This window comes from Crocodylus porosus, unplaced genomic scaffold, assembly GCF_001723895.1.
Source record: "Crocodylus porosus isolate Cpor-Errol unplaced genomic scaffold, CroPor_comp1, whole genome shotgun sequence".
NCBI classification, from domain to species: Eukaryota; Metazoa; Chordata; order Crocodylia; family Crocodylidae; genus Crocodylus; species Crocodylus porosus.
In genome coordinates, this window is record NW_017728914.1 from 5263690 (window position 1) to 5274412 (window position 10723).

A 10723-nucleotide genomic window follows, 5' to 3' on the forward strand; every position below is an offset into this window, starting at 1 on the left:
GGAACCAACTTCCAAGGGAAGTGGTGCTGGCTCCTACGCTGGGGGTCTTTAAGAAGAGGCTTGATGCCTACCTGGCTGGAGTCATTTGAGCCCAGTTTTTCTCCTGCCCAGGCAGGGGCTCGGACTTGAAGATCTACAAGGTCCTTTCTGACCCTACTTCTATGATTCTATGATTCTTCAGCCTAGAAAAGCGCAGGCTTGGGGGGACCTGGTAGCCACCTATAAGTTTATCAGGGGTGCTCATCAGGATCTGGGGGAACGTCTGTTCACCAGAGCGCTCCATGGGATGACAAGATCAAATGGTCACAAACTCCTCCTTGACCATTTCAGGCTGGACATAAGGAAGAACTTCTTTACTGTCCGAGCCCCCAAGGCTTGGAATAGCCTGCCACTGGAGGCGGTTCAAGCACCCACTTTGAACATCTTCAAGACACATTTGGATACTTATCTTGCTGGGATCCTATGATCCCTACTGACTTCTTGCCCATGAGGCAGGGGGCTGGACTCGATGATCCTCTGGTCCCTTCCAGCCCAAATGTCTATGAAATCTATGAACTACCCCAAGACAGAGACAGTCAGCTGCACAAGCACCCATGTCATGAGTTTTGCCTGTGAGCAGCTAGAGGTGCAGGGCCCCAGAATCCTCCTGCACCTAACTCCTCAACAGCTGGCAGGCTTCGTGGCCGCAGCAGGGGCTAGTAGGCCTGCAGCTTTCACCCTGCTGCACCTTAACACATACAGGGTCATCTATGTCATGAGTTTTGCCTGTCAGCAGCTTCGGGTGCTGTTCCCCCCAAACCCCTGCACCAATCTTCTTGAAACTTGGCAGGCTTCATGGCCTTACCAGGGGCTACTACCCCTGCAGTTTTCACCCCCCTGTGGTGTAACACATACACGTGATGTGAGTTTTGCTTTCAAGAATTTGAGGTGCAGTTCCTGCCCTCCCCCCCTGATCCCCTGCACTTATCTTCTTGAAACTTGGCAGGCTTCATGCTCTCAGGAGTGGCTACCACTGCTGTACGTTTCATCCAAATCAGGCAAAAAACAACAAGGTTATAGATATTTCATTGTTTTCCCCATTATACTTTATGGCCAGATCTCCAAGATTGCTCCGAAGATGTTCGGAAGCTCTTAACCACTTTGGAAAGCCTAAAGAAGCCAGAGCTTCAATCCAGACACGTTACTTTGGATGCCAAAGCGTCCGAAACTTCTCCAGATCCAAAGCCTGACAGCCCCAGTAGACACTTCTGGCTAGGGACATTTGTGACCTAGTTCCCTATCTGGCTTTTTCAGAACAGTCTAAGCGTTATGTCTGTCCATGCAGGTGTGGACACACATAGCAATGAAACCATTAAAAAATGTTACTGATTGGGAACTGGTTCAGAGTTGTTGTATCCATACTTCTGGAGTCTCAGAAGGGGTGTGACTAGGCCAGCACGGCTACAACCTACACCCACATATGATTAGGGGCCTTTTCATTTTTCTTCCTTCCATTTTCTCTTAAACATAAACTCACTAAATCTCATTAGTCTGCACTTGACTGAACTCTGCAGTGTGCTTGCCTGACTTGAGATGCCAGGAGGGGAGACACATATTTTTTGGTTCCCAGATGCAGGTGTGGATATAACGAGTGGCTGCATTTGAAGGGAGTGAGGCTACATCGAGTTGTTAGAAAGACAGCTTATATTGACCAAGCTGTGCAAGGGAGCTCATTGATTTTAAAGTGTCAACAAAATGGGGGAGAAGGAGAAGGGATAGCTGAGATCTCGCAGTGTACCAGAGCAGCCAGTTACATGGGAGGAAGAAGGGGGTGGGGAGGGTGCGGGGGGAAGGATGAGGAGCAATGCAGTGTGGGATATCTGAAGAACGACGAAACCCATGTCACAGAACTCTTGGGATCTGCATGTAACATTAATGTAGTTCAAAAAAGTACTTGGTTTTCCAGGTATCATTTTGAACCATTCCAGGAAGCTTTAAGTCAGTTTAACAGGCCTGTATCTCTGACCACTTCAAGTTTAAATTGCATTTAAACTGATCTAAATGTTACATGTGTCCATATGCTAAACAACATACCCAAAGTTACAGATAAAGTCTGTGGTAACACTGAAATTAGCTCTCTAAACTCTTAGGGCACTTATACATGTGCTCCTGAAGTGGGAGGGAGGTGCTTAATTAGAGCAGCTCCGAGAACCTCTCTAATTAAAGCGCCTGGAGCGTCTTGTGTATCAATGTCCCCACACTTAAAAATGGTGGCAAGGGTTTGTACAAATAGCTTATTTCATGTGGTATAATTAGATGAGCTGGAGTGTACTTCCTGGCTGTTGGGGCCTCCTTAACAATCAACACACATGCTTGGTGTCTGTGCCTGAATGAGGTCTTCTGTTCTCCCCTGCCACAACTTGGATTGTACCTGTTTTCTTAGTGGAAGTCTTCCCCTGGGTTAAAATGTTCAGGCACGACCAAAGGCTGTCGTCGCAGGACTCCTACCTCCCCTTATACCCCATCCTTTCACCAACCGGTTGTTATTCAAGCAGGTAAACTTAAAGTCACTTCTTACGGTTTAGTGTCCATAATTCTAATACTTCAATCTAATTTAGGAATAGGCTTATCGCAACTTATAACTATAACTGTGTTGTTGTCTGACTCACAGTTGGATGTTATCCTTGGTCTGGGTCCTGCTTTGGTGCCCCTCTTGTTGGCCATGCCTCCTCTGGGCCAGATTTATACTACCTTTCTTCTGTCCCTACTCTGGAGCAGACTTCTTGGGTCAAGACAACCTTGTCCTCTTTACCAGCTACTTTCAGTTTGCTGCTTCTCAGGCTGTTGTCGTTCCCCTCCAATGTGCAGGCTTCCCTGCCAGTTTTCCCCAGCGTGCCTGCCTCCAGACGGCTGCTGGCTTTCTTTTGAAGCCATCTCGTTGCTGGCTGCTGGCTGCTGGCTGCTCCCCCACGTGCACCCAGCACACACTTTTAAAGCATCTATAGGGCTGTGTGTGGTTCGGCAGTCATTCCCCTGGTGCTGACAGGACTCTCTTCTCCTGGTAGGCAGCTCCAATGGCCCTTCCAGGGCACTCCACTTTCATCTCAGGGTCCAGCAGTTTCGCTTTTGTCAGTCCCCGTTCAGGGCCCTCTGGGAACATGGGAGATGTGCTTCTACAGGGTGCTTTAATTAAAGCTCATTGAATGAGCTTTAAAGCACCCTTGGCACCATTTTTAAGCATGGGGATGCTGATACATGAGACACTGGAGTCTTCTGGAGAGCGGTAGTTACCATAGTTCAGTAGACTCAAATAATCACGTACGGAAGAAAGGTGGAGGTATGGCTCTCTATGTGAAGGAACAGTATACCTCCTTGGAGGCCAACATCAGCTCCAAAGAAGAACAACTCAAAACTCTGGGTCAAACTGTGATGGGGAAAGGGGAGCGAAGAGGGAGTGCAGTGAGAGAGACCTAACTATAGGTGCATAATACAGATCACCAAACCAAAGGGTGGAACTCCATCTAGAGTTTGCCCAAGAACTGACAGAGGCCACACATGCATAGGACATGGTTATCATGGGTGACTTGATTTACCCAGACATCTCCTTGGAGGAACATTCAGCCAAGTCTGGTCAGTCACATTTCTTTCTGACCTTCATCGAAGAGTTGTTTTTGACTCAGGAGGTGCAAGGGCCAACCAGTGGTAATGCTCTTCTAGATTTGGTTCTGGCCAAAGAAGATGACCTCATGACTGACTTAAACATAGAGGGCAGCATGGGCGACAGCGATCATGAAACCATCAAGTTCACTCTGTCACAAGGCAGAAAAACTAGATAGCAGGATTGAAGTTTTGGACTTAAAAAATGCAGCTTTCAACAAGCTCAGGTCACTAGCAGGGGAAGTGCTGTGGGACCAGGGACTGAAGGCAAAAGGAGCACATGAAGAGTGGTGATTCCTGAAGGACAGGATCCTTGAAGTGCAAAGGAAGTCCATTCCCATGCAGATGAAAGGTAGCAAAAGGGCTGGGAAGCCCTTTTGGCTAAACAGGGAAATCATGGCCCTCATAAAAAAGAAAAAGAGGTGTACAAACAATGGGAGCTTGGGGCATGCTCCGAGAAGGACTATACAACAATGCCCCACACTTGTAGAGAACGGATTAGAAGGGCTAAGGCATCAACTGAACTAAAATTAGCAACAGGGATCAAAGACAAGAAGTCCTTCTTTAGGTATGTAGGGAACAGGAAGAAAACAAATGGGAGTATGGAGCCACTGCTCAACAACTCAGGATAGCTGGTTACCAGTGCTCAGGATAAAACTGAATTCCTGAATGACTACTTTGCTTCAGTCTTTCACAGGGCCAAGGGGAAAAACATGCCAGATAGGGTACAGAAGAAGCAGGGTTGGAATGACTGCCTTCCTACTATTGCCATAGTATTGGTGTGTGACCAATTAAAAAAAGTAGACATATATAAATCAGTAGGCCCAGATGAACTTCATCTGAGGGTGCTGAAGGAGCTGGCCAAAGTCATAGTGGAACCCCTGGCAAAGCTGTTCCAAAACTCGAGGTGCTCCGGAGAGGTCATGAGGACTGGAAGAGGGCCAGTGTTGTGCCCATCTTCAAGAAGGGGAGGAGGGAGGACCCGAGTAACTATAGGTCAATTAGCCTAACTTCTATCCCAGGGAAAATCCTGAAAAATTCATCAAGGAGTCTATATGTGATCGGCTAGCAGAAGGTAGGATTCTGAACAACAGCCAGCATGGCTTCATCGTGGTCAGGTCTTGTCTTACAAACCTCATTTTCTTTTATGATCAGCTAACTCACCACATGGATAAGAGAGAGGAGGTTGACATTGTATACCTCGACTTCCAAAAAGCTTTTGATCTGTTATCTCACAATGTTCTCTTGAGAAAATTGGAAGATTGTGGGCTTAACTGTGAGACAGGTGGGTAGGAAGCTGGCTACAGGATAGGACCCAGAGAGTTCTACTGTACGGATCTGTGTCATCTTGGCGAGAAGTAGCCAGTGGTGTCCCTCGGGGGTTGGTGCTTGGTCCAGTGCTTTTTAACATCTTCATCAATGATTTGGATGTGGGGGTGAAGAGCTCACTGGCCAAGTTTGCAGATGACACCAAGTTATGGGGAAGCGTGATCACACTTGAAGATAGGTTGCAGATACAGGCAGACCTAGACAGCCTGGCAAGTTGGGTGGATCGGAACGGTATGAGATTTAACATCAAGAAATATAAAGTCCTCCACCTGGGGACAAGCAATCCCCTGCACAACTACAGGCTTGGCATCGCCAATCTGACCAGCACTATGAATGAAAGAGACATGGGAGTAATTATTGACTACAGTATGAACATGAGCTGGCAGTGTGACACTGTAGCCAGCAGGGCAAATAATACGTCAGCGTGCATCAATTGATACATCTCCAGCAAAACCAAGGAAGTGATTTGTCTGCTCTGCTCAGCATTGCTAAGACCACAGCTGGAGTACTGTATCCAGTTCTGGGCACCGCACTTCAACAAGGGTGTGTAAAAGCTCCAGAGAGTCCAGAGAAGGGCCACCCATATGATTAGAGGCTTCCATGGCAAGCCATACGAGGAAAGGCTGAGGGACCTGGGACTCTTCAGACTGAAACAGAGAAGGCTGAGAGGGGACTTGGTAACAGCTTACCGCTACATCGGGCATATATCAAAGGCTCGGTGAACTACTGTTCACCAGGACAGTCTTGGGGAAAGCCAGGAGTGATGGCCACAAACTCCTGGAAGATAATTTCAGGCTCAACATTAGAAAAAACTTCTTCACAGCCAGGGTGTCCAGATTGTGGAATAAGATCCCTCCAGAGGTGGTGCAATTGCCTACCCTAGAAATCGTCACAAGGGGACTGAACAGTTACCTTGCTGGGGTCACTTGACCCCAGTTGTCTTTTCTGCTTGGTGTAGGGAGTGTGGACCCAATGATCTTCTGAGGTCCCTTCCAGCCTTACAATCTATGAATCTATTAATTCTATGAATCTAAGTATCAAGTCTGCTCCAATGTTGGAGAAGCCTCACTGCTTGTGTATAGGTTTAAATCCTAGATAAACATCATGATTCATACATGCTTTAAATTAAGCTTGTGTTTAAGTCTTTTTCTCATCTAAGACATCCTGACTATTTAAAACTGAAAACAAATTGTGACTATTCAGATGATCAAGGATATGTGGGAATCTCCATTAAACCCAGTCCCACACTATCACAGGCAAAGAGATGTATTCTCTTTCATTAACGAATCAAACTCTATCCTCAGACTATAGATTTTGGTTTCCACTTTTAAAATATGCTTGAACCCCAAAATTTCAGGAAATTTAGCTTAAATGACAGTTTGTCCAAAAATTCACTCTGGAAACAAATTCTATACTCACTTACGGTTATCTGTTCAGTCATCTTTCTACTGTTTGAAAAATTTTAGTCAGTCACTTTGGGAGAAGAAACAACATGTAATTTAGGTGGAATGTGTTTGTGTAAACTATGTTCCTGATTCAAGAAAGCCCATAAGCACCTGTTTAAGTATATACCTATGTGCCTTTTTAAATAAGGGTCTTATTACACATTGCACTTTGAGCTGCTCAAATTTTGGTTGTTGTGAATGCTAGCTCAAGTTTGGAGCAGTCACACATTAAAGCTAAAATCTTTCTCTGGCAGCCGCCCACCTGCACAGCTGTGACTTGTTACTAGGGGGCTGTTGAGCAGGGGCCTGACTAGGAGCTACAGCTGTGAATTGCCACTACAGGGCTCGTGAACCAGGACAGGCTTCTATCCCTTCTCTAGGTGGGGGGAGTGGGGGTGAGAGATGGGTTGGGGGCTTGAGAACATGAAGCTGGGAGGTATAGAGTTAATGGGATGAGGGTGGGTAATGAAATGGGAGGTGGAAAGGACATGGGGGTGGGGGAAGGGTGGCAAAATGAAGTAAGGCCCCAGGAAAGAAGCCCCAGCTCATGGGGATCTGATCCAGCCCCCTACCTTGTTCCTTCCCTACCACTCCTAGACATGTCCATGCCCTGTAACCTGGCTGGCTGGTATGTGCTTTGCAGGCTGTTTGCAACCCTGGAGATGGGATGGTCACACTTTTGGGGACAGGAGGGGAAGTCAGCTTGGTGCCAGAACCATCCCCTGGGCATTAGAGTTCAGGGAGTGGAACGTTTTGTCCACACAGGAGGGTGAGGATGGGAACACTGCATCCTGGGATGCTGGAGGACTGCAACTTGGACAGCTCATCTGTGGGGAGTGTCCACACATTAATGGAACACAAGCTGGGTAACATGGATCAGAGAGAAACCTGCCCTGGAGTGGCATAACTTTAAGCTGCCTAAAGAGTGCTTAAAACTAGTTCCAGGTGTTAATGTGTGCCCAGTCCAGGTGTTAAGAGCTCCAGGTGCTGCCTAAAATTAATATATAACAAGGCCCTAAAAATGCTTTCCTGGATTGGAATATGATGAATACATGCAAATACAATTATACATAGACATCAAGATTGCTAATGACCGGTGAACAGACAAAAAGGTTAGATTTATTTGCAATAAATAATGGAACCTGAGGTTCTAACAACTCCTCCTGACTGTAATGAGCAGGAGTGCAGCACATGCTGTGCAGTGATATATTTTTGTAACGGACAACTTGGATGTTCCCAACCCTAATTTCTTCAGACGTGTCAAGATCACCGATCCACATTAAGGGTAATGCAGTTGCCCAACTGGAACTGTTTGAAAATACACCTGTTTTGAAATCAGATTAATAAGTGAGAATCTCTAGGAGTTTTGCCATTGACTTCAACATAATGAGTCCTTGTCCAGCATCTTTACAGCTTGCTTTCTAAAACTCACTTATGGAAATTTTTAAAATGCCTAAAAAGACTTTAAAGGGACAGAAGGTGCCAGTGTTACTCCCAGTGTGCAGCACCAGTGCTTTCCCAGTGCTGCTCCACATACAAAGTGGCAGATCCCAAGAAACTTCCCCTCCCCCCACCACTAAAAAAAAAATTCAGCTGAAAAGTATTTTATAGGGAAAGTTATCCATTGCCAGTAGTAAGAGAGAAACTTCTCCACTTTAAGCACAGTGATGCTGTAATATACCGTATGTATCTACCCTGTGAGTTAATCTAGTTGTTACATCCTCAAGGTCATTCACTGTCTGACAGACTCAGGCTAGTGCATAGCAGAATCTATTATTTCTTCATGTGATTAAAATTAATAATTTATATAGATTTAAATTGACTTCTTCATAATTTCTGGTGAGCAGAAATTTCTTTTTGGCCTCAGCAGAGACTCCAAAGGAGAAGCAGCGAGAGGAATGTATTATGTCAGTGGGCAAAACTATATGTCTTTCAGAAGTATAGCCACTGAAAGATCTAACATTGAACAGTCCTCCTATCTTGCTGTTACACTGCAGTGGCTGCTGCCTGATAAATACACTAGTAGATAGTTAGATAAGGTAATCACCCCATTAATGCCATTAGCTACCTCAACCATATCAAATTAAGATACTTGTGTTATGCCAAGTCCCTTCAGCGCTATTAAGCACAAATACAGTCCACTGTCTATTACCATGATTGTATTGTTCATATTGGGAGTTATAGAAGACCTTGTGGCATGCCCTGCACTGGAGGGCACTGAGGAGTTCTGGGAGTCAGGGAGAGGGGAGACAAAGTAAAGTCCCGGAGATCTGAGTTCTATTGCAAAATCTACCACTGGCCTGAAAGCTGATCCTGGGCCAGTCACTTCCCTTCTCTGTGCTTCTATTTCTTATTCTAGCTGTTGTCTTGTCTATTTATATTGTAAACTCTTCCAGGCAGGATCAATGTGGGCATCCAGTATCTGGCTCAATGGGGCTTTTATCCCAGATGGGACCTTTACTACAGTCTACTTTGTTTCCAGTGATTACAGATGAAAATTTAATCCTCAAAGCAGAAGACTGGTTGAATCCTGTGAAAACAATGTTTTCAGTGTTCGGTCATAAACATGCACCTGGTCCAGTTTTAATCACTCTTTGAAAAGGGAAATTCTATTGGCTGTTTGTGCAAATGTGGTATTTTCTTTTGGACATAAGGATATTTGGGAGTAGCTGCTTGCAACCAAGACTCTGCCGTTCGCTCTTCATAAGAACCTGTTAACCAGCTTGCCCTCTAATTAGAGATCAGAAACAATATCACATGATTTAGCAGGCCACTTGTACATGTAATGAGTCTTTGAGCTGAACTTGGGCTCTCGTCTGTGAAATAATTCTAAATAAAGAGCAAATTATGTGTGTTTCTGCTATAGTCACATCTAGGTGCCCATGCCAAGATTGTGTCAGGAGCTGTACAGACACAGCAGAAAACAGTCCTTGTTCCAGAAAGCTTACCATGTAAATAGACAGGACAGACAAAAGACAAGAGGTGAAACTGAGGCATGGAGGATTTAAGTTCTTTGCCTTAGATCGCACAGTAGATCGGCATGAGGATTAGAATCCCGGCTCTTCGGCAGGGGTTAAATGAACTTGAAGAAAGCATCGTACACAATGTTTAGTCTAGTGAAAATCTTAAATGAAACTAGCTCCATTATTGTGCATCTCAACAATGTTTCCTGTCTTATTCTTTACCTGTCTCCAACAAGCCAAATTCCAAGACAAATCCCCTTTATCATAGGCCACTCAGCAATTTCTTCTTCTTGCCCTGTTCATTAACACTGTTTACTTGCTTAGCGCAAAGTTTTCTTCAACCTCATTTTAATCCCTATTTCATTTTTGTCACTTTCCATGTCTTTTCTCAGAGAGGAGCCTGACTTGCAATCTGTGCATCCGACTCTAAGCTTTCACCCTTTCGGTGGTAGGAGGTGTTTGGTATAGAGCTAAGCACTATGAGGATACAACCCATTCACAAAACAGGGCTCTGGACATAGGGACAGACCTCAGGCTCTTCAAAACTTCAGGGGCAATAAGTTTGGTTCTGAAGATTTAAAAGGGAGATGGGCTCAACCCTACAAACCCTCCTCATTCTTTTCCTTTCCAGATCAATATTCCTATGTACATGGGTAGGTTGCATGTTCTGTCACTTTCTTTTTTTTCCTCCTCCTCCCACAAACTACCACATAATAATCCCTCTCTTTCTAATGCAGAAGAATTAGAAGAACAGAAGGAGAAGCGAGATTTTCCTCCTCAGGTTTTTTTTGGCATAGCCCCTTGTTATTTTGCCAACCCTTTCCATTGCGTTTCCCTCCAGTACCCACGCTGCCTCCAAAACCTCCCCAGCATGACACAGAGTGGGAATCATGCGGGGGACATTCAGATCCCATTCAAAGTCTCGATTCAAGATGCTGAGTGTATGAGTGCTGGCTGTCAGCTCCACCCCCCAGCAGGACAAGGCAAAAATACCAACTTGCTCACAGAAGAGCTGGGAGCGTGAGTGCAAGCACATGTGTGGAGGAGTGGGGCTGGAACCAGCCTCAAGAGAGGAGTGATTTTCTTGCCTGTGAATGAGACGGTCTGAATTAGCAGCTGATCATCACAGCTTTGCCTTAAGTGCTGCATGTATTAACCATAAGGAACTTGAGCAACTGCAGGAAGCTGCATTTAATGGGCTGTGTGCCACGGTCAGGTGCCCATGTTCAAACCTACCGACGTCAATGGGTCAGATGTGGGACTGAGAACAAACCCTGAGCTATTTTGTGCCTTGCCAGATGGGGGGCAAAGAAGAGGGTCACCATCTGAACTCTGATTTACCCGCTTGTG